The sequence below is a fragment of the Eucalyptus grandis genome, chromosome 8 (genome assembly GCF_016545825.1).
Source record: "Eucalyptus grandis isolate ANBG69807.140 chromosome 8, ASM1654582v1, whole genome shotgun sequence".
Lineage (NCBI taxonomy): Eukaryota > Viridiplantae > Streptophyta > Magnoliopsida > Myrtales > Myrtaceae > Eucalyptus > Eucalyptus grandis.
Genome location: NC_052619.1, coordinates 1,505,385 through 1,513,450, shown reverse-complemented (window position 1 = coordinate 1,513,450; position 8,066 = coordinate 1,505,385).

Below are 8,066 nucleotides of genomic sequence, written 5' to 3'. Positions count from 1 at the left end.
GTTGCATGCGAAATTAGCTAAAGTCGATCGATCGGGAACCACGTTTGTTCAAAAAGTAACGAGATATTGTTATGTATTTCATTGGCATATTCCTGTAAATATTTTATGGGGAATTAGGTTCGTTATTAATGCTCTGAAGAAGACAAGTCTATACTAGATTTGATCACGGACTACTCTGAGAACTATCACACTCAACTAGAGGTGACGGGTGTCAATTAACATCGGTAATAGTAGATGTCACGTAAAGCATTTTTTTAAGGGTTGAAGTTGCTCTTTTTTCTGCCAATTTTTCATAACGAATGATATATTCGGTGTTGTTTCACTAAAAAATTGATCATTGATTCTTTGTGAGATGGGTTAAATGGTGATTTCACATAGGAGTTCAATTGGAATTGCAATAAAGACTAACAAGATGAATTGAAAAGTAAAAGACTATATGGAAATTGAAAAGACGATAACATTAATAAACTGGATAAAAGTATATCGGGAGTATGTGTTATGGAAAATAAATCTCCTACATGATCACACGTTGCCATAGATATAATCTCTTTATTGTAATCGCTTACTAGCAGTTATTCTTCGAAGTACGGCTCTAACCGTACTTCTGAGATTTTAGGTCCTTCATTCACAGCCAATCTCATCCATAGATGGTCGCAACTTCCAAGGGTCGGGTTGTTCAACCATCACTCAGTATCCCTATCCTCGATCGATATCCTTGTCCTCATCTCCTCTCAACACTTCCAACACTCAGCCAAATTTAGAATGGCCAAGTCTTCGCTTGTTCCATTAATGAACTTTGTCGAGCATCCCTATGTTAGTTGTCGATGATGATTCATCATAACCATCGATTCTTCTTTGTAGATGTCGATACTCATGCCGTGAAGCAGTCTCGTTGACCATTCTTCCTTAATCAACTGCATTTCATCGCTCAATAATAACTATATCATACAGTCATCGAAAGCTATACAATATGGTCATTGATAGATTGGTCAATAACTACATCGTACAGTTAGGGGTAAGCATGATTTGGGTTGGGCCAGTTCACCCCTAACCTTAGGACCAATTTGCATAATGATGGTTCTCAATTTTTGAGATCAAGGACCGATTCTATTGAGTTTGGGACCGAGGATCGGATCGACCCAGTGGGTTCGATCTCATTCTAGGGTCAACCTAGGACCAATTGATAATTTTTTTTATTTCATTTTTTGTACTTCTTAAAAATTATATATATATAATCAAGGTTGGTCCAGGTTGAACTAATCATAAACTCCTAGGACCGAGGACCGGTTCATATAGTGCTAGTCTAGGAATCCCAGGACCATGGACCGACCTTGTCTCCCTAGGAATTAGACCATGATTGGTAGGGTTGGGCAGTCTAGGTCGGTCTAGGATTGACGTTAGACCAATGCTCACCCTTACGTATAGTTATCAATAACCATGTCGATTATAATTAACCAAACTCACTTAACCAACTAAATCCATCGTGTGTTGACTTAAAAATGTTATGTCATTTTTTTTTTAATTATATATGAAGTAAATAGAAAGAGAAATGTAATGCCTTCGTGCACAAGATAAATTCACTTTGACTTTTCAGGCTAGTTTTCAATGGTTGAATGAGTTCCCCGTTTACGGGAAGGAGATAGGAAATTTCCTCGGATGACACTAGCCGTGACTATTCTTGCTTGACCGTTGGCTTCAACGTCCTCTTTTTTCCTCTCTTTTACTGGAATAATTTAAAAGCAAAAATTCCCCAGATGACATAAGTGGCGTGTTTGGATTCTAAAAATTTGATTACATGGGACACGCCAAGCTGGACTTGGAGCCCAAGAAACAAAATCGAGTGGAAGACTGGTGCTACTCAAAACATGAATTGACTGACTAATTTGCACCAACTTTTATCCCGTATTCAAACAAAGGACTAATATTCGTATATATCTCGATCCATGTTCTTGGATACAAATTGCAGAGTGATTTTTGACAAATTCAAACCTGGGAAGCACGTGCATAGACTCCGGGAATTTACATTACAAGAGGATCCTTGGTCGATACGTAATCCCACCGGTGTCAAAGACTTGGAGCTTCCCCAAGACTCAGCATCTTTGCTTTGACCCTTCGCCTGCTTCCCTCCTCTCTATAAATACACCATCTCTCCTTCCAACAGCCTCACCCCAACACATTATAATTCACAACCCTCGACTACTCCCTCCCTCTCTCTTTCTCTCTCAACTTTCATTATTTCAGAGATAATGGCGGCCCAGAGGTCCGTGATCGGCCCAGTTGTGCTCGTGCTGGTCATCTTCTTGGTGCTGCTCGGCCTCCAGTCCACAGAGGCGGTGAGGGTGCTGCCGGAGGATTTCGCAAGAGCGAACAACTTGGCATCGTATTCATCATCGTTGCTGTCCGAGCGAGCGAGGCAAAGCATGTCGCGGTGGCTCCAGCGCTTGGATTCAGGGCCTAGTCCTCAAGGCCCTGGTCACTAGTTCCCATCCCCACCCACCCGACTCAATCCACCATCACGAGTCAACACGCAAACCCAACAAGGCCGTTCTCACTTCTACCTTAGCGAGTCTCTTTTTTCCGCTATAAAAATATCTTACCACGTCCCAATCTTGCTTTCCAACACTGCACACCTAACAAACCAACCCTACATCTCCAACCTAAGTCGAAATACCAACTAAAATATTTCGTTTCCCGTAGATGAATTTCTGCAAGTTTGTGATCGTTCTGCTCGTTCTTGCGGGCTGTTGTGAGCCATTTCAGGGTAGATGCGGCGTACGCTTTGCCGGAAGATTTCGTGAGGGAAAACAACCTTTCGACATACTTGTCGGCGGCTTACGAGAGGATGAGATGCACCATGGCTTGCTGTCCGAGAGACCCCGATCACTAGCTTCATAGTTACGCCAGCAATACAGAAACCAGAATACATATGTTTTTTTTTCTTTTATTCCATTTATTCAGAATACACATGTTTTTCTTTCATTACTTTTTCATTTTCACGTGAATCATGATACAGTGGAAACGATGTAAACACGAGCAATAATACCATTCTTCTCTTTATTCAATTCTCTCGTTTCTTTTCTTCTTCTTTTGTGCATCATTACATATGAAGAGTTATTTATTTTTATTTTTTTGGTCGGTGCATATGAAGACTTATGAAGAGTTGATCCTTGAGAATATAATCTTGCAAAACACTTGGAACGCCAATGCTTTGAAGAGTTCTTCTTGAAGGGCTTCCCAAAGTTGACATGCAGCATGTATTAAACTTCAATGATAGCGGTGATGTGGGAGATTTTTCACGATTTGAACATTCTGATTAAAGGATGAATTTCACGTACATCATCACATGCCAAAAAATAATGCATTTTTTTTTTTGGGGGTTAGCGTTTGTCAATCCATCCCTCATTACATATTATTGAAATATATACAATTTCTCCACTTTTCTCTTCCATATTATTCTTAATTATTGTGACGACTATGAGTATGATACACATGTTACTGACATGACGTGTTAATATTTTCTAGAGAATATTAATTCAGCTACATTATGTTCATAAATAGAGTAAAAAGATAAGTTTTGCATGTTTCCGATCTTGTACATATAAATTGATAGTACACTCTTGTCGTATTCATTTGTCAATGCTTAATGATGCGTAGCGTCGATGCATTTCAGGATTATTTAGGTTAAGATAATGTTTTAGTTTAAATTAGGATGCATAGCCCCAAAATTCGCCAGATGAATGCCAACCCTCTAAAAAAGTACTCGTAAATGACAACCGAACTCAAAACTGGGAAATTTTAAAAATTGGCAGTTCTTGTATTATCAATATGGCGATTATAGTCCGGAAAGGAATATAGATTAGACTTAAAGATGACACAAATCCAAAATCTGGTGGCACAAGCTTGAATCAAACCCTTGAGCATCGTCCAATATCGACATTGATCAAGGTCATTACCGATCTCCCCCTGTATCTAGAGAGTTGGTGTAACTACTTCAATTTTCCAGTTGGTACCACAGAGGTTGGTATGGCAGAGCTGAGCAACATGAATATTTAATTAGTGTATCCATCTTTTGTAGGGAAAATTATCCAAAAAGTCATATATCTATTACACTTCTGTCAATTCAATTCTAAATCTTTTAATTTTACGAATTGAGTTTTAAACGTTTTGCATCTTTTTGTTAATTGAGTTAATTCAATCAATTTTGGTTAGAATGCACTAACGTGGACATCGACTGTTCTATATGATAAGGTCGACATTGACGTAAACATTTTTAATAATATTTTGAATTTTTTTTTTTATGGTTTTTTTTCTTTTTATTCCTTTTCTTTTTTCCCCCAATCTTGGAGTTAGGGCAAGCTAAACACCCTCGCCGATTTTGTGCAAGGGCTCACACGCCCTTGCTTTGGCCAGCAAAGTTTGGCTAGCTCTTGCCTATGGCTGGTAAGGATCACCAGCCTTAACCCCAAAAATTGGAAAAAAAAAAAGAAGCAAAGAAAAGGAAAAAAAACATTAAAAATTCAAAAAAATAGGCCTTAACCCCAAAAACTGAAAAAAAAAAGCAAAGAAAAGGAAAAAATAAAAAATTTCAAAAAATACTAAAATATTGTTAAAAATGTCCACGGTAGCAACAATTGTCCACGTCAACAATTTCTGATCAAAATCATCTGAATAGACTCAACTAGACAAAATAAGAAAATGTTTAAAATTTAATTGGCAAAATTGAATAGTTTATGATTTTAAACAATTTTCCCTTCTTTTGTATCGAACTTTCCATGACCTATTTTTCAATGTTGATGTGATGATACTTGTTGTCAAACATTCATAATTTAATTTTTGTGAAAGGGGCATGCAAATATGCGACATTTATTTTGTCAAATAAGTAGGAGTAAGAGAGAGGCCCCTCTGTAACTTCTGATTTACTGAAGTTGAGATTTTGCCTTCTTATTTTTTCATCAACATACCGAGTCATGTGAAACTTATCTAAATATTTTTAGAATGTAGAATAATTTTCCGATTTGAAAACTCTTAAAGTTCTAATCAGGCACGAAGAGCGCAAGCCATTTGTTCTTTTGGTGAGGGGAAAAGACAATCCCAGAAAGAGCAGTGGTGTTCAATTCAAGGAGCAACCGGTCAACCACTCCACTCCATTTTCTGCAATTTTCCCGCTGAAAAGCTTCCCCATGTTTTCCCAAAATTTTCTATTATCTTGTTCCGGTCGGAATCGAATCAGCCTTACCTGCCCAAAAGAAAAAAAAGAAAAAATAAAAAATGAAGATGCCAGGAATAGAAAATCGTGCATTTAAAGCCTCTAATAGGGAAGATAAGCGTAAATATGGAACACGGAGCACGTGGGCATGTGATTACGGTTCGTCCATATTTATGCACAACTCCCGAGCTCGTGTTGCATGCAAAATCAGTTTGACTCGATCGATTGGAAACCATGTTTCTTGCAAAAAGTAACGAGATACGTATTTTTGTCGCATCATCCCGTAAATATCTTTTGGGGAATTAGGTTCGTCATTAATGCTTCGAAGGAGTAGGTAGTCTACGCTGAATCTGATCATGAGAACTATCACTCGACTAGAGGCAATAGGTGTTGCTTAACATCGACAATAGTAGATGTCACACAAAACATTTTATTATAAACTGGAAAAGGGGGAGGCCATCATACGATATCAATAATAATGATTTTATGATTTGAGTTTGCTTTCTCTTAAATATATGAGTGACTGAAGATCAATCCTTTTTAAGGTTAAAGTTCCGCTCTTGTTGCCAATTTTTCAAATGGGTGATATATTCTTGCTAGATGTACCATTAATGGATTTGCATTATAAAATGCCTATTCCTCTCCCCTTTTTTTTGTCAATCCTATTCTAATCTATTTCTATTCTAATACTCACTCTCAGACTTTTATCTAGCCTTCTTGCAGGGCGTAATTAGGGGTGAGCAGCGGTCTAGGGTCGACCATGGACTGACCCTGGATCGCCCAACCACACCCGGTCTCAGTCCGGTTCCCAAGGGGACTGGGTCGGTCCTTGGTCTGAAATTCCAGGGACCAACACATCACGGGTTGGTCCTCGGTCCCAGAGAGTTTTGGGTCGGTCCAACCCTGGACCAACCCTGTATATTATATTATTTATAATTCTTTTATATATTCAAACCTAAATGAAATGTCTGTTATATTATATTATATTGAGATGTTCTATCAATAGTAGTAATAGTAATTTCAATTTAAAACTTTTGTTGAGTATTAATTATGTGTCGTTTGTTTTGTTTTCAGGTGTTTAGAAGTTCAAGTAAATTAACAAGATGTGAAGTTATATATTCATGGTTTATATTAAGTATTTTGCATTAATTATGGTTTAATTGTATTTTACTAATGAATTTCAGCTACACTTTATTTTTCAATTTGTGTCACATGGTAGAAGTTTTTGAAGAATAAAGTAGTACTGCAGTTGCTACAGTAATTTGCTAGTCAAGTGATATTAAGCTCATTTTTTGGTTGAGTGGACTCTACATGATCGAACGCAAGAAAACGCTTTTGCATATGGTGTTATGAATATTAAAGATAGATGATTACAAGAACTTTTCATCTTGTCCCATATCTTGATGAGCGGTTAGCAGGTACGAAATTTCTATTATTGTGTTATCTTAAATTTGCTAAATATGTATTGGTATTTATAGTTTAGTTGCACTATGCCGCATTATCGATGGATGTGTAATTTGAATTTGTAGGTTTGCTTTTTTAGGGAGTATAAAAAAATAAGACGAAAAAAATTATTGATCGGTCTCGGGTTGACCCTGGAACCGGACCGAACCCATTGGGTCGGTCCGATCCTTGGTCCCAGCTCAATAGGGTTGGTCCTCGATCCTAAAAATTGAGGACCAACACATGCACGGGGTTGGTCCTAGGGTTAGGGGGTGGCCCGGACCAACCCGGACCATGCTCACCCCTAGGCGTAATAATTGAAACTCACTTCTAAAACTAGAGCGTCTCCACCCTAATCCCCGCGAAGGTGAGGATTCGAACTTCCCACCTCCTCTTTCCAAGTTGGAAGGATAATCACTGAAGCAAACTCTAGTGATTTAAGGGATTATATCTATGGCAACACGTAATCATGTAGGAGATTTATTTTCCATAGCACATATACCCCGATATACTTTTATACAATTTATTAATGTTATCGTCTTTTCAATTTCCATATAGCCTTTTACTTTTTAATTCATCTTGTTTGTCTTTATTGCAATTCCAATTGCACTCCTATCTGAAATCACCATATTGTGCCTATTCCACTGAAAATTTGATCATGGATTCTTTGTGAGATGGGTTTAATGATGACTTCATATAGGAGTTCAATTGAAATTGCATTAAAGACAAACAAGATAAATTCAAAGGTAAAAGAACGTAAATGATGGAAATCGAAAAGACAGTAACATTGCTAAACCATACAAAAGTATATTGGGAATATGTGTTTTGGATGACGGGTCTCCTACATAATTACATGCCACCACACATATATATATATTTTCCCTTATTATAATTGCTAACTAGCAATTATTCTTCTAAGTACGGCTATAATTGCACTTTCAAGATTTCTAGCCTCTTTATTCACAGCCTATCTCATCCATAACGGTTGCAACTTCCAAGGCCATTGGGTTACTCAACCATCACTCGGCATCTCTGTCCTTAATTGATATACCTGTCCTCATGTTGTTTCCTTGCTTCCACCACCTGGCCATATTTACAATGGCCAAGTCTTTGCTTGTTCCATCGATGAATTTCGTTGAACACCCCTTTGGTACTCGCCGATGATGATATCACACGACCGTCAGATTCTTCTTTGTACATGTCAATTCTCATGCCATGAAGTGCTCTCGTTGACCAATCTTCTATGATCAACTTCACTTCTCAATGATAACTGTATTATACAGTCATTGAAACCTTCACATTATGGTCATTGATAGATTGGTCAGTAACTACAATATATAGTTATTGATAATCGTGCCGATCATAATTGATCAAACTCACTTAATCAACTAAACTCACATTAAAAAAGCTATGTCAT